Genomic DNA, 23,364 nt, shown 5'->3' with positions numbered 1-23,364 from the left:
AACAGTCCTGTCCTTGGTAACACAGGATAACAGTGCTGTGCGTGGTAACACTGGAGAACAGTCCTCTGATTGGTAACACAGGGGAATAGTCCTGTGATTGGTAACACTGGAGAACAGTCATGTGATGGTAACACTGGGGAACAGTCCGGTGAATGGTAACACTGTGAAACCGTACTGTGATTGGTAACACTAAGGAAAAGTCCTGTGATTGGTAACACTGGGAAACCGCCCTGTGATTGGTAACACTGGGAAACCGCCCTGTGATTGGTAACACTGAGGAGCAGTCCTGTCATTGGTAACACTGGGGAACAGTCCTGTCCTTGGTAACACTGGACCACAGTCCAGTCCTGGATAACACTAGGGAACAGTCCTGTCCTTCGTAACACTGGATAACATTCCTGTGATTGGTAACACTGGAGAACATTCCTGTGATTGGTAACTCTGGGGAACATTCCTGCCCTTGGTTACACTGGCGAACAGTCCTGTCCTTGGTAAAACTCGAGAACAGCCCTGTAATTGGTAACACTGGGGAGCAGTCCTGTCCTTGATAACACTGGAGAACAGTCCTGTCCTTGGTAAAACTGGAGAACTGTCCTGTCCTTGGTAACACTGGGGAACAGTCCTGTGATTGGGAGCACTGGGGAACAGTCCTGTGATTGGGAACACTGGGGAACAGTCCTGTGATTGGTAACACTGGGGAACAGTCCTGCACTAGCTAACACTGGGGGACCGTCCTGTCCTTGGTAACACTGGAGAACAGTCCTGTGATTGGTAACAAAGGAGAACATTCCTGTCCTTGGTAGCACTGCGGAACAGTCCTGTCCTTGGTAACACTGGAGAACAGTCCTGTGATTGGGAACACTGGGGAACAGTCCTGTGATTGGTAACACTGGAGAACAATCCTATCCATGGTAACACTGTGAAACCGTCCTATTATTGGTAACATTAGCGAACTGTCCTGTGATTGATAACACTGGAGAACAGTCTTGTGATCCGTAACACTGGGAAACCGTCATGTGATTGGTAACACAGGGGAACAGTCCTGCGATTGGTAACACTGGGAAACCGTCCTGTGATTGGTAACACTGGGGAACCGTCCTGTGATTGGCAACACTGGGGAACAGTCCTATGGTTGGTAACACAGATGAACAGCCCTGTCCTTGGTAACACTGGGAAATCATCCTGTGATTGGTAACAGTGGGGAACAGTCCAGTTGTTGGTAACACTGGGAAACCGTCCTGTGATTGGTAACGCTGGAGAACACACCTCTGATTGGAACACTGGGGAACAGCCCTGTGATTGGTAACACTGAGGAACAGTCCTGCCCTTGGTATAACTGGGCAACAGTCCTGTGATTGGTAACACTGGAGAACAGTCCTGTGATTGGTAACACTGTGGAACTCTCCTGCCCTTGGTAACACTGGGGAACAGTCCTGTGATTGGTAACACTGGAGAACAGTCGTGCCATTGGGAACACTGGGGAAGAGTCCTGTCCTTGGTAACACTGGGTAACAGAACTGTGATTTGTAATACTGGGGAACAGCCCTGCCCTTGGTAACATTGGGGAACGGTCCTCTCCTTGGTAACACTGGAGAAAAGTCCTGTGATTGGTAACACTGGAGGACAGTCCTGTGATTGGTAACACTGGGAAACCATCCTGTGATTGGTAACACTGGAACACAGTCCTCTCCTTGGTAACACTGGAGAAAAGTCCTGTGATTGGTAACACTGGAGGACAGTCCTGTGATTGGTAACACTGGGAAACCATCCTGTGATTGGTAACACTGGAACACAGTCCTGTCCTTGGTAACACTGGAGAACAGTCCTGTGATTGGTAACGCTGGGGAACAGTCCTTTATTTGGTAACCCTAGGGAACAGTCCTGCGATTGGTAACACTGGGGAACAGTCCTGTCCTTGGTAATACTGGACCACAGTCCTGTCCTGGATAACACTAGGGAACAGTCCTGTACTTGGTTTACACTGGGGAACAGTCCGGTCCTTGGTAAAACTCAAGAACAGCCCTGTGATTGGTATCACTGGGGAGCGTTCCTGTCATTGGTAACACTGGAGAACAGTCCTGTCCTTGATAACACTGGAGAACAGTCCTGTCCTTGGTAACACTGGAGAGCTGTCCAGTGATTCATAACACTGGGGAACAGTCCTGTCCTTGGTAACACTGGACCACAGTCCTGTCCTGGATAACACTAGGGAACAGTCCTGTCCTTGGTAACACTGGATAACAGCCATGTGATCTGTAACACTGGATAAAGGCCCTGTGATAGGTAACACTGGAGAACAGTCCTGTCCTTGGTAACACAGGAGAACAGTCCTCTGATTGGTAACACTGGAGACAGTCCTGTCCTTGGTAACACTGGAGAACAGTCCTTTGATAGGTAACACTGGGAAACCGTCATGTGATTGGTATCACTGGGGATCAACCCTGCCCTTGGTAACACTGGAGAACAGTCCTGTGATTGGTAACACTGGAGAACAGTCATTTGATGGTAATACTGGGGAACAGTCCTGTGATTGGTAACACTGGAGAACAGTCCTGTGATTGGTAACACGGGGGAACAGCCCAGCCCTTGGTAACACTGGACAACAGTCCTGTGATTGGTAAAACTGGGGAACAGTCCTGTCCTTTGTAACACTGGGGAACAGTTCTGCCCTTGGTTACACTGGGGAACAGTCGTGCCATTGGTAACACTGGGGAAGAGTCATGTCCTTGGTAACACTGGGTAACAGACCTGCGATTGGTAACACTGGGGAACAGTCCTGCCCTTGGTAAAACTCGAGAACAGCCCTGTGATTGGTAACACTGGGGAGCAGTCCTGTGGATGGTAACACTGGATAACAGTCTTGTGATTGGTAACTCTGGAGAAAGGCCCTGTGATTGGTAATACTGGAGAACAGTCCAGTGATTGGTAACACTGGGGAACAGTCCTGTCCTTGGTAACACAGGAGAACAGTCCTCTGATTGGTAACACTGGGGGACAGTCCTGCCCTTGGTAACACTGGAGAACAGTCCTGTGATAGGTAACACTGGGAAACCGTCATGTGACTGTTAACACAGGGGAACAACCCTGCCCTTGGTAACACTGAAGAACAGTGCTGTGATTGGTAACACAGGAGAACAGTCATTTGATGGTAACACTGGGGAATAGTCCTGTGATTGGTAACACTGGAGAACAGTCCTGTGATTGGTAACATGGGGGAACAGTCCTGTCCTTGGTAACACTGGACAACAGTCCTGTCCTTGGTAACACAGGAGAACAGTCCTCTCATTGTTAACACTGGGGCACAGTCCTGCCCTTGGTAAACTGGAGAACAGTGCTGTGATCGGTAACACTGGGAAACCGTCATGTTATTGGCAACACTGGGGAACAACCCTGCCCTTGGTATCACCGGAGAACTGTCCTGTGATTGGTAACACTGGAGAACAGCCATTTGATGGTAATACTGGGGAGCAGTCCTGTGAGTGGTAACAGTGTGAAACCGTGCTATGATTGGTAACACTAGGGAACAGTCCTGTGATTGGTTACACTGGAAATCTGCCCTGTGATTGGTAACACTGGAGAACAGTCCTGTGATTGGTAACACTGGGGAACAGTCCTGTGATGGGTAACACTGGGGAACAGTCCTGTGATTGGTAACACTGGAGAACAATCCTATTCATGGTAACACTGTGAAACCGTCCTATGATTGGTAACATTAACGAACTGTCCTGTGATTGATAACACTGGAGAACAGTCCTATGATCCGTAACACTGGGAAACCGTCATGTGATTGGCTAACACAGGGGAACAGTCCTGCTATTGGCAACACTGGGGAACAGTCCTATGGTTGGTAACACTGGGGAACAGCCCTGTCCTTGGTAACACTGGGAAATCATCCTGTGATTGGTAACACTGGGGAACAGTCCAGTCGTTGGTAACACTGGGAACCGTCTGTGATTGGTAACACTGGAGAACACACCTCTGATTGGAACACTGGAGAACAGTCCTGTGATTGGTAACTCTGGGGAACAGCCCTGCCCTTGGTAAAACTGGGGCACAGTCCTGTGATTGGTAACATTGGAGAACACACCTCTGATTGGAACACGGGAGAACAGTACTGTGATTGGTAACACTGGGGAACAGCCCTGCCCTTGGTAAAACTGGGGAACAGTCCTGTGATTGGTAACACTGGAGAACAGTCCTGTCCTTGGTAACACTGGAGAACAGTCCTGTGCTTGGTAACACTGGAGAACGGTCCTCTCCTTGGTAACACTGGGAAACCGTCCTGAGATTGGTAACACTGGAACACAGTCCTGTCCTTGGTAACACTGGGGTACGGTCCTCTCCTTGTTAACACTGGGAAACCGTCCTGTGATTGGTAACACTGGAACACAGTCCTGTCCTTGGTAACACTGGGGTACGGTCCTCTCCTTGGTCACACTGGTGAACAGTCATTTGATGGTAACACTGGGGAATAGTCCTATGATTGGTAACACTGGAGAACAGTCCTGTGATTGGTAACACGGGGGAACAGTCCTGTCCTTGGTAACACTGGACAACAGTCCTGTCCTTGGTAACACAGGAGAACAGTCCTCTCATTGTTAACACTGGGGCACAGTCCTGCCCTTGGTAAACTGGAGAACAGTGCTGTGATCGGTAACACTGGGAAACCGTCATGTTATTGGCAACACTGGGGAACAGCCCTGCCCTTGGTAAAACTGGGGAACAGTCCTGTGAATGGTAACACTGGAGAACAGTCCTGTCCTTGGTAACACTGGAGAACAGTCCTGTGCTTGGTAACACTGGAGAACGGTCCTCTCCTTGTTAACACTGGGAAACCGTCCTGTGATTGGTAACACAGGAACACAGTCCTGTCCTTGGTAACACTGGAGAACGATCCTCTCCTTGGTAACACTGGGAAACCGTCCTGTGATTGGTAACACTGGAACACAGTCCTGTCCTTGGTAACACTGGGGTACGGTCCTCTCCTTGGTAACACTGGAGAACAGTCCTGTGATTGGTAACTCTGGAGAACAGTCCTGTGATTGGTAACTCTGGGGAACGTTCCTGCCCTTGGTTACACTGGGGAACAGTCCTGTCCTTGGTAAAACTCGAGAACAGCCCTGTGATTGGTAACACTGGGGTGCAGTCATTGGTAACACTGGAGAACAGTCCTGTCCTTGATAACACTGGAGATCAGTCCTGTCCTTGGTAAAACTGGAGAACTTTCCAGTGATTGGTAACACTGGGGAACAGTCCTGTCCTTGGTAACACTGGACCAGAGTCCTGTCCTGGATAACACTAGGGACAGTCCTGTCCTTGGTAACACTGGATAACAGTCCTGTGATCGGTAACACTGGAGAACAGTCCTGTGATTGGTAACTTTGGGGAACATTCCTGCCCTTGGTTACACTGGCGAACAGTCCTGCCCTTGGTAAAACTCTAGAACAGCCCTGTGATTGGCAACACTGGGGAGTGGTCTTGTCATTGGTAACACTGGAGAACAGTCCTGTCCTTGATAACACTGGAGAACAGTCCTGTCCTTGGTAACACTGGAGAACTGTCCAGTGATTGGTAACACTGGAGAATTTTCCTGTGGTTGGTAACACTGTAGAACAGTCCTATGACTGGTAACACTGGAGACCAGCCCTGTGATTGGTAACACTGGGGAATAGTCCTGTGATTGGTGACACTGGAGAACAGTCCTGTCCTTGGTAACACTGTGAAAACGTCCTGTGATTGGTAACACTGGGGAACAGTCCTGTCCTTGGTAACACTGGGGTAAAGTCATGTGATTGGTAACACTGGAAAACAGTCCTGGGATTGGTGACACTGGGGAACAGTCCTGTGATTGGTAACACTGGGGAACAGTCCTGTGATTGGTAACACTGGGGAACAGTCCTGTGATTGGTAAAATTAGGGAAATGTCCTGTCCATGGTAACACTGGGGAAGTGTCCGCTGATTGGTAACACTGGAAAACAGTCCTCTGAGTGGTGACACTGTGGAACAGTTCTGTGATTGTTAACATTGGAGAACAGTCCTGGGATGGGTGACACTGGGAAACAGTCCTGTCCTTGGTAACACTGGGAAACCGTCCTGTGATTGGTAACATTGGGGCACAGTTCTGTCCTTGGTAACACTGGGGAACAGTCCTGCCCATGGTAACACTGGGGAACCATTCTGCCCTTGGTAATACTGGGGGACATTCCTGCGCTTGGTAACACTCGGGAACAGTCCTGCCCTTGGTAACACTGGAGAACAGTCCTGTGCTTGGTAACAGTGGGGAATAATCCTGTGATTGGTAACACTGGGGAACAGTCCTGTGATTGGTAACACTGGGGAACAGTCCTGTGATTGGTAACACTGGGGAACAGTCCTGTGATTGGTAACACTGGAGAAAGTCCTGTGATTGGTAACACTGGGGAACAGTCCTGTGATTGGTAACACTGGCGAATTGTCCTGCCCATGGTGACACTGGGAAACCGTCCTGTGATTCGTAACACTAGGGAACAGTCCGGTCCATGGTAACACTGGAGAAGAGTCCCCTGATTGGTAACACTGGAAAACAGTCCTGTGAGTGGTGACACTGGGGAACAGTCCTGTGATTGATAACATTGGAGAATAGTCCTGGGATTGGTGACACTGGGAAACAGTCCTGTCCTTGGTAACACTGGGAAACCGTCCTGTGATTGGTAACACTGGGGAACAGTCCTGTGATTGGTAACACTGGGAAACAGTCCTGTGATTGGTAACACTGGAGAACTGTCCTTTGACAGGTAACTCTGTGAAAACGTCCTGCGATTGGTTACACTGTCAGTTCTTCCTGTGATAGGTAACACTGGAGCACAATCTTGTCCTTGGACACACAGGAGGACAGTCCTGTGATTGGTAACACTGGGGGACAGTCCTGTCTTTGGTAACACTGGTGAACAGTCCTGAGATTGGTTACCCTGGGGTACAGTCCTGTCCTTGGTAACACTGGGAAATCATCCTGTGATTGGTAACACTGGGGAACAGTCCAGTCGTTGGTAACACTGGGAAACCGTCCTGTGATTGGTAACGCTGGAGAACACACCTCTGATTGGAACACTGGGGAACAGTCCTGTGATTGGTAACACTGGGTAACCGTCCTGTCATTGGTAACATTGGAGAACAGCCCTGTGATTGGTAACACTGAGGAACAGTCCTGCCCTTGGTATAACTGGGCAACAGTCCTGTGATTGGTAACACTGGAGAACAGTCCTGTGATTGGTAACACTGTGGAACTCTCCTGCCCTTGGTAACACTGGGGAACAGTCCTGTGATTGGTAACACTGGAGAACAGTCGTGCCATTGGGAACACTGGGGAAGAGTCCTGTCCTTGGTAACACTGGGTAACAGAACTGTGATTTGTAATACTGGGGAACAGCCCTGCCCTTGGTAACATTGGGGAACGGTCCTCTCCTTGGTAACACTGGAGAAAAGTCCTGTGATTGGTAACACTGGAGGACAGTCCTGTGATTGGTAACACTGGGAAACCATCCTGTGATTGGTAACACTGGAACACAGTCCTCTCCTTGGTAACACTGGAGAAAAGTCCTGTGATTGGTAACACTGGAGGACAGTCCTGTGATTGGTAACACTGGGAAACCATCCTGTGATTGGTAACACTGGAACACAGTCCTGTCCTTGGTAACACTGGAGAACAGTCCTGTGATTGGTAACGCTGGGGAACAGTCCTTTATTTGGTAACCCTAGGGAACAGTCCTGCGATTGGTAACACTGGGGAACAGTCCTGTCCTTGGTAATACTGGACCACAGTCCTGTCCTGGATAACACTAGGGAACAGTCCTGTACTTGGTTTACACTGGGGAACAGTCCGGTCCTTGGTAAAACTCAAGAACAGCCCTGTGATTGGTATCACTGGGGAGCGTTCCTGTCATTGGTAACACTGGAGAACAGTCCTGTCCTTGATAACACTGGAGAACAGTCCTGTCCTTGGTAACACTGGAGAGCTGTCCAGTGATTCATAACACTGGGGAACAGTCCTGTCCTTGGTAACACTGGACCACAGTCCTGTCCTGGATAACACTAGGGAACAGTCCTGTCCTTGGTAACACTGGATAACAGCCATGTGATCTGTAACACTGGATAAAGGCCCTGTGATAGGTAACACTGGAGAACAGTCCTGTCCTTGGTAACACAGGAGAACAGTCCTCTGATTGGTAACACTGGAGACAGTCCTGTCCTTGGTAACACTGGAGAACAGTCCTTTGATAGGTAACACTGGGAAACCGTCATGTGATTGGTATCACTGGGGATCAACCCTGCCCTTGGTAACACTGGAGAACAGTCCTGTGATTGGTAACACTGGAGAACAGTCATTTGATGGTAATACTGGGGAACAGTCCTGTGATTGGTAACACTGGAGAACAGTCCTGTGATTGGTAACACGGGGGAACAGCCCAGCCCTTGGTAACACTGGACAACAGTCCTGTGATTGGTAAAACTGGGGAACAGTCCTGTCCTTTGTAACACTGGGGAACAGTTCTGCCCTTGGTTACACTGGGGAACAGTCGTGCCATTGGTAACACTGGGGAAGAGTCATGTCCTTGGTAACACTGGGTAACAGACCTGCGATTGGTAACACTGGGGAACAGTCCTGCCCTTGGTAAAACTCGAGAACAGCCCTGTGATTGGTAACACTGGGGAGCAGTCCTGTGGATGGTAACACTGGATAACAGTCTTGTGATTGGTAACTCTGGAGAAAGGCCCTGTGATTGGTAATACTGGAGAACAGTCCAGTGATTGGTAACACTGGGGAACAGTCCTGTCCTTGGTAACACAGGAGAACAGTCCTCTGATTGGTAACACTGGGGGACAGTCCTGCCCTTGGTAACACTGGAGAACAGTCCTGTGATAGGTAACACTGGGAAACCGTCATGTGACTGTTAACACAGGGGAACAACCCTGCCCTTGGTAACACTGAAGAACAGTGCTGTGATTGGTAACACAGGAGAACAGTCATTTGATGGTAACACTGGGGAATAGTCCTGTGATTGGTAACACTGGAGAACAGTCCTGTGATTGGTAACATGGGGGAACAGTCCTGTCCTTGGTAACACTGGACAACAGTCCTGTCCTTGGTAACACAGGAGAACAGTCCTCTCATTGTTAACACTGGGGCACAGTCCTGCCCTTGGTAAACTGGAGAACAGTGCTGTGATCGGTAACACTGGGAAACCGTCATGTTATTGGCAACACTGGGGAACAACCCTGCCCTTGGTATCACCGGAGAACTGTCCTGTGATTGGTAACACTGGAGAACAGCCATTTGATGGTAATACTGGGGAGCAGTCCTGTGAGTGGTAACAGTGTGAAACCGTGCTATGATTGGTAACACTAGGGAACAGTCCTGTGATTGGTAACACTGGAAATCTGCCCTGTGATTGGTAACACTGGAGAACAATCCTATTCATGGTAACACTGTGAAACCGTCCTATGATTGGTAACATTAACGAACTGTCCTGTGATTGATAACACTGGAGAACAGTCCTATGATCCGTAACACTGGGAAACCGTCATGTGATTGGCTAACACAGGGGAACAGTCCTGCTATTGGCAACACTGGGGAACAGTCCTATGGTTGGTAACACTGGGGAACAGCCCTGTCCTTGGTAACACTGGGAAATCATCCTGTGATTGGTAACACTGGGGAACAGTCCAGTCGTTGGTAACACTGGGAACCGTCTGTGATTGGTAACACTGGAGAACACACCTCTGATTGGAACACTGGAGAACAGTCCTGTGATTGGTAACTCTGGGGAACAGCCCTGCCCTTGGTAAAACTGGGGCACAGTCCTGTGATTGGTAACATTGGAGAACACACCTCTGATTGGAACACGGGAGAACAGTACTGTGATTGGTAACACTGGGGAACAGCCCTGCCCTTGGTAAAACTGGGGAACAGTCCTGTGATCGGTAACACTGGGAAACCGTCATGTTATTGGCAACACTGGGGAACAACCCTGCCCTTGGTATCACCGGAGAACTGTCCTGTGATTGGTAACACTGGAGAACAGCCATTTGATGGTAATACTGGGGAGCAGTCCTGTGAGTGGTAACAGTGTGAAACCGTGCTATGATTGGTAACACTAGGGAACAGTCCTGTAATTGGTAACACTGGAAATCTGCCCTGTGATTGGTAACACTGGAGAACAGTCCTGTGATTGGTAACACTGGGGAACAGTCCTGTGATGGGTAACACTGGGGAACAGTCCTGTGATTGGTAACACTGGAGAACAATCCTATTCATGGTAACACTGTGAAACCGTCCTATGATTGGTAACATTAACGAACTGTCCTGTGATTGATAACACTGGAGAACAGTCCTATGATCCGTAACACTGGGAAACCGTCATGTGATTGGTAACACAGGGGAACAGTCCTGCTATTGGCAACACTGGGGAACAGTCCTATGGTTGGTAACACTGGGGAACAGCCCTGTACTTGGTAACACTGGGAAATCATCCTGTGATTGGTAACACTGGGGAACAGTCCAGTCGTTGGTAACACTGGGAACCGTCTGTGATTGGTAACACTGGAGAACACACCTCTGATTGGAACACTGGAGAACAGTCCTGTGATTGGTAACTCTGGGGAACAGCCCTGCCCTTGGTAAAACTGGGGCACAGTCCTGTGATTGGTAACATTGGAGAACACACCTCTGATTGGAACACGGGAGAACAGTACTGTGATTGGTAACACTGGGGAACAGCCCTGCCCTTGGTAAAACTGGGGAACAGTCCTGTGATCGGTAACACTGGGGACCGGTCCTCTCCTTGGTAACAATGGATAACAGTCCTGTGATTGGTAACACTGGAGGACAGGCCTGTGATTGGTAACACTGGGAAACCGTCCTGTGATTGGTAACACAGGAACACAGTTCTGTCCTTGGTAACACAGGAGGACAGTCCTGTGATTGGTAACACTGGGGAACAGTCCTGTATTTGGTAACACTAGAGAACAGTCCTGTGATTGGTAGCACTGGGAAACAGTCCAGTGATTGGTAAGTCTGGGGAACAGTCTTGTGAGTGGTAACACTGGGGAACAGTCCTGCCCATGGTAACACTGGACAACAGCCCTGCCCTTGGTAAAACTTGAGAACAGTCCTGTGATTGGTAACACTGGGAAGCAGTCCTGTGATTGTTAACACTGGAGAAAGGCCCTTTGATTGGTAATACTGGGGAACAGTCCTGTGATTGGTAACACTGGAGAACAGTCCTATGATTGATAACACTGGAGAACAGTCCTGTGATTGGTATCACTGGTCAAGAATCCTATCCATGGTAACACTGTGAAACTGTCCTATGATTGGTAACATTAGCGAACTGTCCTGTGATTGATAACACTGGAGAACAGTCCTGTGATTGGTAACACTGGGAAACCCTCCTGTTATTGGTAACGCAGGGGAACAGTCCTGCGATTGGTAACACTGGGAAACCGTCCTGTGATTGGTAACACTGGAGAACAATCCTGTGATTGGTAACACTGGAGAACAAATCTGTCCTTGGTAACACTGGAGAACAGTCCTGTGATTGGTACCACTGGGGAACAGTCCTGTGATTGGTAACACTGGACAACAATCCTATCCATGGTAACACTGTGAAACCGTCCTATGATTGGTAACATTAGTGAACTGTCCTGTGATTGATAACACTGGGAAACCGTCTTGTGATCGGTAACACAGGGGAACAGTCCTGCGATTGGTAACACTGGGAAACCGTCCTGTGATTGGTAACACTGGGGAACAGTCCTGTGATTGGTAACACTGGAGAAAGTCCTGTGATTGGTAACACTGGGGAACAGTCCTGTGATTGGTAACACTGGCGAATTGTCCTGCCCATGGTGACACTGGGAAACCGTCCTGTGATTCGTAACACTAGGGAACAGTCCGGTCCATGGTAACACTGGAGAAGAGTCCCCTGATTGGTAACACTGGAAAACAGTCCTGTGAGTGATGACACTGGGGAACAGTCCTGTGATTGATAACATTGGAGAATAGTCCTGGGATTGGTGACACTGGGAAACAGTCCTGTCCTTGGTAACACTGGGAAACCGTCCTGTGATTGGTAACACTGGGGAACAGTCCTGTGATTGGTAACACTGGGAAACAGTCCTGTGATTGGTAACACTGGAGAATTGTCCTTTGACAGGTAACTCTGTGAAAACGTCCTGCGATTGGTTACACTGTCAGTTCTTCCTGTGATAGGTAACACTGGAGCACAATCTTGTCCTTGGACACACAGGAGGACAGTCCTGTGATTGGTAACACTGGGGGACAGTCCTGTCTTTGGTAACACTGGTGAACAGTCCTGAGATTGGTTACCCTGGGGTACAGTCCTGTCCTTGGTAACACTGGGAAATCATTCTGTGATTGGTAACACTGGGGAACAGTCCAGTCGTTGGTAACACTGGGAAACCGTCCTGTGATTGGTAACGCTGGAGAACACACCTCTGATTGGAACACTGGGGAACAGTCCTGTGATTGGTAACACTGGGTAACATTGGTTACACTGTCAGTTCTTCCTGTGATAGGTAACACTGGAGCACAATCTTGTCCTTGGACACACAGGAGGACAGTCCTGTGATTGGTAACACTGGGGGACAGTCCTGTCTTTGGTAACACTGGTGAACAGTCCTGAGATTGGTTACCCTGGGGTACAGTCCTGTCCTTGGTAACACTTGGGAAAAGCCCTCTCCTTGGTAACACTGGAGAACAGACCTGTGATTGGTAACACTGGAGAACAGTCCTGTGATTGGTAACACTGTGGAACAGTCCTGTGATTGGTAACACTGGGGAACAGTCCTGTGATTGTTAACACTGGGGAACACTTGAATGATTGGTGACACTGGAGAACAGTCGTGCATTTGGTAACACTGGGGAACAGTCATGTGTTTGGTTACACTTTAGAACAGTCCTATGATTGGTAACACTGGGGAACAGTCCTGTGATTGGTAACAGTGGAGAACAGTACTATGATTGGTAACACTGGAGAACTGCCCTGTGATTGGAAACACTGGGGAACAATCCTCTGATTGGTGACACTGGAGAACAGTCCTGTGTTTGGTAACCCTGGGGAACAGTCCTGTCCTTGGTAGCACTGTGAAACCACCCTGTGATTGGTAACACAGGGAAACCGTCCTGTGATTGGAGACACTGGGGAACATTCCTGTGATTAATAACACTGGGGATCAGTCCTGTCTTTGGTAACACTGTGAAACAATCCTATGATTGGTAACACTGGGAATCCGTCCTGTGATTGGTGACACTGATGAACTATCCTGTGATTGGTAACACTGGCGAATTGTCCTGTCCTAGGTAACACTGGGAAACCGTCCTGTGATTGGTAACACTAGGGAACAGTCCTGTCCTTGGAAACTCTGTTGAACAGTCCTCTGATTGGGAACACTGGAAAACAGTCCTGTGAGTGGTGACATTGTGGAACAGTCCTGTGATTGTTAACACTGGAGAATAGTCCTGGGATTGGTGACTTTGGGGAACAGTCCTGTCCTTGGTATCACTGGGATACCGTCCTGTGATTGTTAACACTGGGGAACAGTCCTGTGATTGGTAACACTGGGGAACCGTCCTGCCCTTGGTAACACTGGGGAACAGTCCTGCCCTTGGGATCATTGTGGAACAGTCCTGCCCTTGGAAACACTGGGGAACAGTCCTGCCCTTGGTAACACTCGGGAACAGTCCTGCCCTTGGTAACACTGGTGAACAGTCCTGTGATTGGTAAAAGTGGAGAACAGTCCTGTGATTGGTAACACTGGGGAACAGTCCTGTGATTTGTAACACTGGAGAACAGTCCTGTGATTGGTAAGACTGGGGACCAGTACTGTGAATTGTAACAATGGAGAACATTCCTATGATTGGTAACACTGGTGAACTCTCGTGGTTTTGGAAACACTGGGGAACAGTCCTGTGATTGGTAACACTGGAGAAAGTCCTGTGATTGGTAACACTGGGGAACAGTCCTGTGATTGCTAACACTGGGGAACAGTCCTGTCCTTGGTAGCACTGTGAAACCACCCTGTGATTGGTAACACAGGGAAACCGTCCTGTGATTGGAGACACTGGGGAACATTCCTGTGATTAATAACACTGGGGATCAGTCCTGTCTTTGGTAACACTGGGGAACAATCTTGTGATTGGTGACACTGGAGAACAGTCCTGTGATTGTTGACTCTGGAGAACAGTCCAGTGATTGGTAACACTGGAGAATTTTCTTGTGGTTGGAAACACTGGTGAACAGCCCTGTGACTGGTAACATTGGGGAACAGTCCTGTGATTGGTGAACTGGAGAACAGTCCTGTGATTGGTTATTCTGGGGAACAGTCCTGTGATTGGTAACACTGGAAAACAGTCCTGTGAGTGGTGACACTGGGGAACAATCCTGTGATTGGTAAAACAGGAGAACAGTCCTGTGATTGGTAACACTGGGGAACTGTCCTGTGATTGGTAACAGTGGAGAACAGTTGTTTGATTGGTAACACTGGAGAACAGTCGTGCATTTGGTAACACTGGGGAACAGTCATGTGTTTGGTAACACTGGGGAACAGTCCACTGATTGGTAACACTGGGGAACAGTCCTGTGATTGTTTATACTGGGGAACAGTCCTGTGATTGGTAACAGTGGAGAACAGTCGACTGATTGGTAACACTGTAGAACTGCCCTGTGATTGGAAACACTGGGGAACAGTCCTCTGATTGGTGACACTGGAGAACAGTCCTGTGTTTGGTAACCCTGGGGAACAGTCCTGTCCTTGGTAACACTGTGAAACCATCCTATGATTGGTAACACTGGGAAACTGTCCAGTGATTGGTGACACTGATGAACTGTCCTGTGATTGGTAACACAGGGGAACAGTCCGGTCGTTGGTAACACTGGGGAACAGTCCAGTGATTGGTAACACTGGAGAACAGTCCTGCGATTGGTAACACTGGAAAACAGTCCTGTGAGTGGTGACACTGTGGAACAGTCCTGTGATTGGTAACACTGGGGAACAGTCCTGTGATTGGTAACACTGGGGAATCGTCCTGCCCTTGGTAACACTGGGGAACAGTCCTGCCCTTGGTAACACTCGGGAACAGTCCTGCCCTTGGTAACAATGGTGAACAGTCCTGTGATTGGTAAAAGTGGAGAACAGTCCTGCCCTTGGTAACACTGGGGAACAATTCTCTGATTGGTAACACTGGTGAACTGTTGTGGTTTTGGTAACACTGGGGAACAGTCCTGTGATTGGTAACACTGGAGAACAGTCCTGTGATTTGTAACACTGGAGAACATTCCTATGATTGGTAACACTGGTGAACTGTCGTGGTTTTGGTAACACTGGGGAACAGTCCTGTGATTGGTAACACTGGAGAACAGTCCTGTGATTTGTAACACTGCGGAACAGTCCTGTGATTGGTAGCACTGCTGGATTTTCCTGTGATTGGTATCACTGTAGAACAGTCCTAAGATAGGTAACACTGGGGAACAGTCCTGTGATTGGTAACACTGGAGAAAGTCCTGTGATTGGTAACACTGGGGAACAGTCCTGTGATTGGTTATTCTGGGGAACAGTCCTGTGATTGGTAACACTGGAAAACAGTCCTGTGAGTGGTGACACTGGGGAACAGTCCTGTGATTGTTAACACTGGAGAACAGTCCTGTGATTGGTAACACTGGGGAACAGTCCTGTGATTTGTAACACTGGGGAACAGTCCTGTGATTGGTAACACTGGAGAAAGTCCTGTGATTGGTAACAGTGGGGAACAATCCTGTGATTGGTAACACTGGGGAACAGTCCTGTGATTGGTAACTCTAGGGAACAGTCCTGTCATTGGTAACATTGGGAAACAGTCCTCTGATTGGTAACACTGGAAAACAGTCCTATGAGTGGTGACACTGTGGAACAGTTCTGTGAATGTTAACACTGGAGATCAGTCCTGGGATTTGTGAGATTGGGGAACAGAGCTGTCCTTGTTATCACTGGGAAACCGTCCTGTGATTGCTAACACGGGGGAACTGTCCTGCCCTTGGTAACACTGGGGAACAGTGCTGCCCGTGGTAACACTGGAGAACAGTCCTGTGATTGGTAACACTGGAGAACAGTCCTGTGATTGGTAACACTGGAGATCAGTCCTGTGATTGGTAACACTGGGGAACAGTCCTGTGACTGGTAACAGTGGAGAACAGTACTATGATTGGTAACACTGGAGAACTGCCCTGTGATTGGTAACACCTGGGAACAGTCCTCTGATTGGTGACACTGGAAAACAGTCCTGTGATTGGTGACACTGATGAACTGTCCTGTGATTGGTAACACTGGGGAACAGTCCTGCCCTTGGGAACAATGGGGAACAGTCCTGCCCTTGGGAACACTGGGGAACAGTCCTGCCCTTGGGAACAATGGGGAACAGTCCTGCCCTTGGGAACACTGGGGAACAGTCCTGCCCTTGGTAACACTGGGGAACAGTCCTGCCCTTGGTGACACTGGAGAACAGTCCTGTGATTGGTAACACTGGAGAACAGTCCTGTGATTGGTAACACTGGCAAACAGTCCTGTGATTGGTAACACTGGAGATCAGTTGTGCTTTTGGTAACACTGGGGAACAGTCCTGTGATTTGTAACAGTGGGGAACAGTCCTGTGATTGGTAACACTGGGGAACAGTCCTGTGATTTGTAACACTGGGGAACAGTCCTGTGATTGGTAACACTGGAGAAAGTCCTGTGATTGGTAACAGTGGGGAACAATCCTGTGATTGGTAACATTGGGGAACAGTCCTGTGATTGGTAGCACTGGGATACCGTCCTGTGATAGGTAACACTAGGGAACAGTCCTGTGATTGGTGACATTGGGGAACAGTCCTGTCCTTGGTAACACTGGGATACCGTCCTGTGATTGGTAACACTCGGGAACAATCCTGTGATTGGTAACACTGGGGAACCGTCCAGCCCTTGGTAACACTGGAGAAAAGTCCTGCCCTCGGGAACATTGTGGAACAGTCCTGCCCTTGGTAACACTGGGGTACAGTCCTGCCCTTGGTAACACTGGGGAACAGTCCTGTGATTGGTAACAGTGGAGAACAGTCGACTGATTGGTAACACTGTAGAACTGCCCTGTGATTGGAAACACTGGGGAACAGTCCTCTGATTGGTGACACTGGAGAACAGTCCTGTGTTTGGTAACCCTGGGGAACAGTCCTGTCCTTGGTAACACTGTGAAACCATCCTATGATTGGTAACACTGGGAAACCGTCCTGTGATTGGTGACACTGATGAACTCTCCTGTGATTGGTAACACTGGGGAACAGTCCGGTCCTTGGTAACACTGGGGAACAGTCCAGTGATTGGTAACACTGGAAAACAGTCCTGCGATTGGTAACACTGGAAAACAGTCCTGTGAGTGGTGACACTGTGGAACAGTCCTGTGATTGGTAACACTGGGGAACAGTCCTGTGATTGGTAACACTGGGGAACCGTCCTGCCCTTGGTAACACTGGGGAACAGTCCTGCCCTTGGGAACATTGTGGAACAGTCCTGCCCTTGGTAATACTGGGGAACAGTCCTGCCCTTGGTAACACTCGGGAACAGTCCTGCCCTTGGTAACACTGGTGAACAGTCCTGTGATTGGTAACACTGGAGAACAGTCCAGTGATTGGTAACAATGGGGAACAGTCCTGTGATTGGTAAAAGTGGAGAACAATCCTGTGATTGGTAATACTGGGGAACAGTCCTGTGATTTGTAACACTGGTGAACTGTCGTGGTTTTGGTAACACTGGGGAACAGTCCTGTGATTGGTAGCACTGGTGGATTTTCCTGTGATTGGTATCACTGTAGAACAGTCCTAAGATAGGTAACACTGGGGAACAGTCCTGTGATTGGTAACACTGGAGAAAGTCCTGTGATTGGTAACACTGGGGAACAGTCCTGTGATTGCTAACACTGGGGAACAGTCCTGTCCTTGGTAGCACTGTGAAACCACCCTGTGATTGGTAACACAGGGAAACCGTCCTGTGATTGGAGACACTGGGGAACATTCCTGTGATTAATAACATTGGGGATCAGTCCTGTCTTTGGTAACACTGGGGAACAATCATGTGATTGGTAACACTGGGGAACAGTCCTGTGATTGGTAACGGTGGAGAACAGTCCTCTGATTGGTAACAATGGGGAACCGTCCTGTGATTGGTGACACTGGAGAACAGTCCTGTGATTGTTGACACTGGAGAACAGTCCAGTGATTGGTAACACTGGAGAATTTTCTTGTGGTTGGAAACACTGGTGTACAGCCCTGTGACTGGTAACATTGGGGAACAGTCCTGTGATTGGTGAACTGGAGAACAGTCCTGTGATTGGTTATTCTGGGGAACAGTCCTGTGATTGGTAACACTGGAGAACAGTCCTGTGATTGGTAACACTGGAGAACAGTCCTGTGATTGGTAACACTTGGGAACAGTCCTGTGATTGGTAACACTGGGGAACAGTCCTGTGATTGTTAACACTGGGGAACAGTTGTATGATTGGTAACACTGGAGAACAGTCGTGCATTTGGCAACACTGGGGAACAGTCATGTGTTTGGTTACACTTTAGAACAGTCCTCTGATTGGTAACACTGGGGAACAGTCCTGTGATGGGTAACAGTGGAGAACAGTACTATGATTGGTAACACTGGAGAACTGCCCTGTGATTGGAAACACTGGGGAACAATCCTCTGATTGGTGACACTGGAGAACTGTCCTGTGTTTGGTAACCCTGGGGAACAGTCCTGTTTTTGGTAACACTGTGAAACAATCCTATGATTGGTAACACTGGGAAACCGTCCTGTGATTGGTGAAACAGATGAACTAACCTGTGATTGGTAACACTGGCGAATTGTCCTGTCCAAGGTAACACTGGGAAACCGTCCTGTGATTGGTAACACTAGGGAACAGTCCTGTCCTTTGTAACTCTGTTGAACAGTCCTCTGATTGGGAACATTGGAAAACAGTCCTGTGAGTGGTGACACTGTGGAACAGTCCTGTGATTGTTAACACTGGAGAATAGTCCTCGGATTGGTGACTTTGGGGAACAGTCCTGTCCTTGGTATCACTGGGATACCGTCCTGTGATTGGTAACACTGGGGAACAGTCCTGTGATTGGTAACACTGGGGAACCGTCCTGCACTTGGTAACACAGGGGAACAGTCCTGCCCTTGGGAACATTGTGGAACAGTCCTGCCCTTGGTAACATTGGGGAACAGTCCTGCCCTTGGTAACACTCGGGAACAGTCCTGCCCTTGGTAACACTGGTGAACAGTCCTGTGATTGTTAACACTGGAGATCAGTCCTGTGATTGGTAACACTGGGGAACAGTGCTGTGATTGTTAACAGTGGAGAACAGTCCTGTGATTGGTAACACAGGGGAACAGTCCTGTGATTTGTAACACTGGAGAACAGTCCTGTGATTGGTAACACTGGGGAACAATCCTGTGATTTGTAACACTGGAGAACAGTCCTGTGATTGGTAACACTGGGGAACAATCCTGTGATTTGTAACACTGGAGAACAGTCCTGTGATTGGTAACACTGGGGAACAATCCTGTGATTTGTAACACTGGAGAACAGTCCTGTGATTGGTAAAACTGGCGACCAGTACTGTGAATTGTAACAATGGAGAACATTCCTATGATTGGTAACACTGGTGAACTGTCGTGGTTTTGGTAATACTGGGGAACAGTCCTGTGATTAGTAACACTGGAGAAAGTCCTGTGATTGGTAACACTGGGGAACAGTCCTGTGATTGCTAACACGGGGGAACAGTCCTGTCCTTGGTAGCACTGTGAAACCACCCTGTGATTGGTAACACAGGGAAACCGTCCTGTGATTGGAGACACTGGGGAACATTCCTGTGATTAATAACACTGGGGATCAGTCCTGTCTTTGGTAACACTGGGGAACAATCTTGTGATTGGTAACACTAGGGAACAGTCCTGTGATTGGTAACACTGGGGAACCGTCCTGTGATTGGTGACACTGGAGAACAGTCCTGTGATTGTTGACACTGGAGAACAGTCCAGTGATTGGTAACACTGGAGAATTTTCTTGTGGTTGGAAACACTGGTGAACAGCCCTGTGACTGGTAACATTGGGGAACAGTCCTGTGATTGGTGAACTGGAGAACAGTCCTGTGATTGGTTATTCTGGGGAACAGTCCTGTGATTGGTAACACTGGAAAACAGTCCTGTGAGTGGTGACACTGGGGAACAGTCCTGTGATTGGTAACACTGGAAAACAGTCCTGTGAGTGGTGACACTGGGGAACAGTCCTGTGATTGTTAACACTGGAGAACAGTCCTGTGATTGGTTACAGTGGAGAACAGTCCTGTGATTTGTAACACTGGGGAACAGTCCTGTGATTTGTAACACTGGAGAACAGTCCTGTGATTGGTAACACTGGGGAACAGTCCTGTGATTGGTATCACTGGGGAACAGTCCTGTGATTTGTAACACTGGAGAACAGTCCTGTGATTGGTAACACTGGGGAACAGTCCTGTGATTGGTAACACTGGGGAACAGTCCTGTGATTTGTAACACTGGAGAACAGTCCTGTGATAGGTAACACTGGGGAACAGTCCTGTGATTGGTAACTCGGGGGAACAGTCTTGTGATTGGTAACCTTGGGGAACAGTCCTGTGATTGGTTACTCGGGGGAACAGTCCTGTGATTTGTAACACTGGAGAACAGTCCTGTGATTTGTAACAATGGGGAACAGTCCTGTGATTGGTGACACTGGAGAACAGTCCTGTGATTGGTAACATTGGGGAACAGTCCTCTGATTGGTAACACTGGAAAACAGTCCTATGAGTGGTGACACTGTGGAACAGTTCTGTGAATGTTAACACTGGAGATCAGTCCTGGGATTTGTGACATTGGGGAACAGTGCTGACCTTGGTAACACTGGGAAACAGTCCTGTAATTGCTAACACGGGGGAACAGTCCTGCCCTTGGTAACACTGGGGAACAGTCCTGTGATTTGTAACACTGGTGAACTGTCGTGGTTTTGGTAACACTGGGGAACAGTCCTGTGATTGGTAACACTGCGGAACAGTCCTGTGATTGGTAGCACTGGTGGATTTTCCTGTGATTGGTATCACTGTAGAACAGTCCTAAGATAGGTAACACTGGGGAACAGTCCTGTGATTGTTAACAGTGGAGAACAGTCCTGTGATTGGTAACACTGGGGAACAGTCCTGTGATTTGTAACACTGGAGAACAGTCATGTGATTGGTAAGACTGGGGACCAGTCCTGTGAATTGTAACAATGGAGAACATTCCTATGATTGGTAGCAATGGTGAAGTGTCCTGGTTTTGGTAACACTGGGGAACAGTCCTGTGATTGGTAACACTGGAGAAAGTCCTGTGATTGGTAACACTGGGGAACAGTCCTGTGATTGCTAACACTGGGGAACAGTCCTGTCCTTGGTAGCACTGTGAAACCACCCTGTGATTGGTAACACAGGGAAACCGTCCTGTGATTGGAGACACTGGGGAACATTCCTGTGATTAATAACACTGGGGATCAGTCCTGTCTTTGGTAACACTGGGGAACAGTCTTGTGATTGGTAACACTGGGGAACAGTCCTGTGATTGGTAACAGTGGAGAACAGTCCTCTGATTGGTAACACTGGAGAGTTTTCTTGTGGTTGGAAACACTGGTGAACAGCCCTGTGACTGGTAACATTGGGGAACAGTCCTGTGGTTGGTGAACTGGAGAACAGTCCTGTGATTGGTTACACTGGAGAACAGTCCTGTGATTGGTTATTCTGGGGAACAGTCCTGTGATTGGTAACACTGGAAAACAGTCCTGTGATTGGTAACGCTGGGGAACAGTCCTGTGATTTGTAACACTGGGGAACAGTCCTGTGATTGGTAACACTTGAGAAAGTCCTGTGATTGGTAACAGTGAGAACTATCCTGTGATTGGTAACGGTGGAGATCAGTCCTCTGATTGGTGACATTGGGGAACAGTCCTGTCCTTGGTAACACTGGGATACCGTCCTGTGATTGGTAACACTCGGGAACAATCCTGTGATTGGTAACAGTGGGGAACCGTCCAGCCCTTGGTAACACTGGAGAACAGTCCTGCCCTTGGGAACATTGTGGAACAGTCCTGCCCTTGGTAACACTGGGGAACAGTCCTGCCCTTGGTAACATTCGGGAACAGTCCTGCCCTTGGTAACAATGGGGAACAGTCCTGTGATTGATAACACTGGGGAACATTCCTGTCCTTGGCAGCACTGTGAAACCACCCTGTGATTGGTAACACAGGGAAACCATCCTGTGATTGGAGACAGTTGGGAACATTCCTGTGATTGATAACACTGGGGATCAGTCCTGTCTTTGGTAACACTGGGGAACAATCTTGTGATTGGTAACACTGGGGAAGAGTCCTGTGATTGGTAACGGTGGAGAACAGTCCTCTGATTGGTAACACTGGGGAACCGTCCTGTGATTGGTGACACTGGAGAACAGTCCTGTGATTGTTGACACTGGAGAACAGTCCAGGGATTGGTAACACTGGAGAATTTTCTTGTGGTTGGAAACACTGGTGAACAACCCTGTGACTGGTAACATTGGGGAACAGTCCTGTGATTGGTGACACTGGAGAACAGTCCTATAATTGGTTGCACTGGAGAACAGTCCAGTGATTGGTAACACTGGAGAACAGTCCTGTGATTGGTAACACTGGGGAACAGTCCTGTGATTGGTGACACTGGAGAACAGTCCTGTAATTGGTTACACTGGGGAACAGTCCTGTGATTGGTAACACTGGAGAACAGTCCTGTGATTGGTAACACTGGAGAACAGTCCTGTGATTGGTAACACTGGGGAACAGTCCTGTGATTGGTAACACTGGGGAACAGTCCTGTGATTGTTAACACTGGGGAACAGTTGTATGATTGGTAACACTGGAGAACAGTCGTGCATTTGGTAACATTGGGGAACAGTGCTGTGTTTGGTTACACTTTAGAACAGTCCTGTGATTGGTAACACTGGGGAACAGTCCTTTGATTGGTAACAGTGGAGAACAGTACTATGATTGGTAACACTTGAGAACTGCCCAGTGATTGGAAACACTGGGGAACAATCCTCTGATTGTTGACACTGGAGAACAGTCCTGTGATTGTTAACACTGGGAAAGCGTCCTGTGATTGGTGACACTGATGAACTATCCTGTGATTGGTAACACTGGCGAATTGTCCTGTCCTAGGTAACACTGGGAAACCGTCTTGTGATTGATAACACTAGGGAACAGTCCTGTCCTTGGTAACTCTGTTGAACAGACCTCT

This window comes from Cetorhinus maximus, chromosome 12 (assembly GCF_964194155.1).
Source record: "Cetorhinus maximus chromosome 12, sCetMax3.hap1.1, whole genome shotgun sequence".
Taxonomy (NCBI): Eukaryota; Metazoa; Chordata; class Chondrichthyes; order Lamniformes; family Cetorhinidae; genus Cetorhinus; species Cetorhinus maximus.
The sequence above is the reverse complement of the archived record's forward strand: the minus strand, read 5'-3'. Positions refer to the sequence as shown.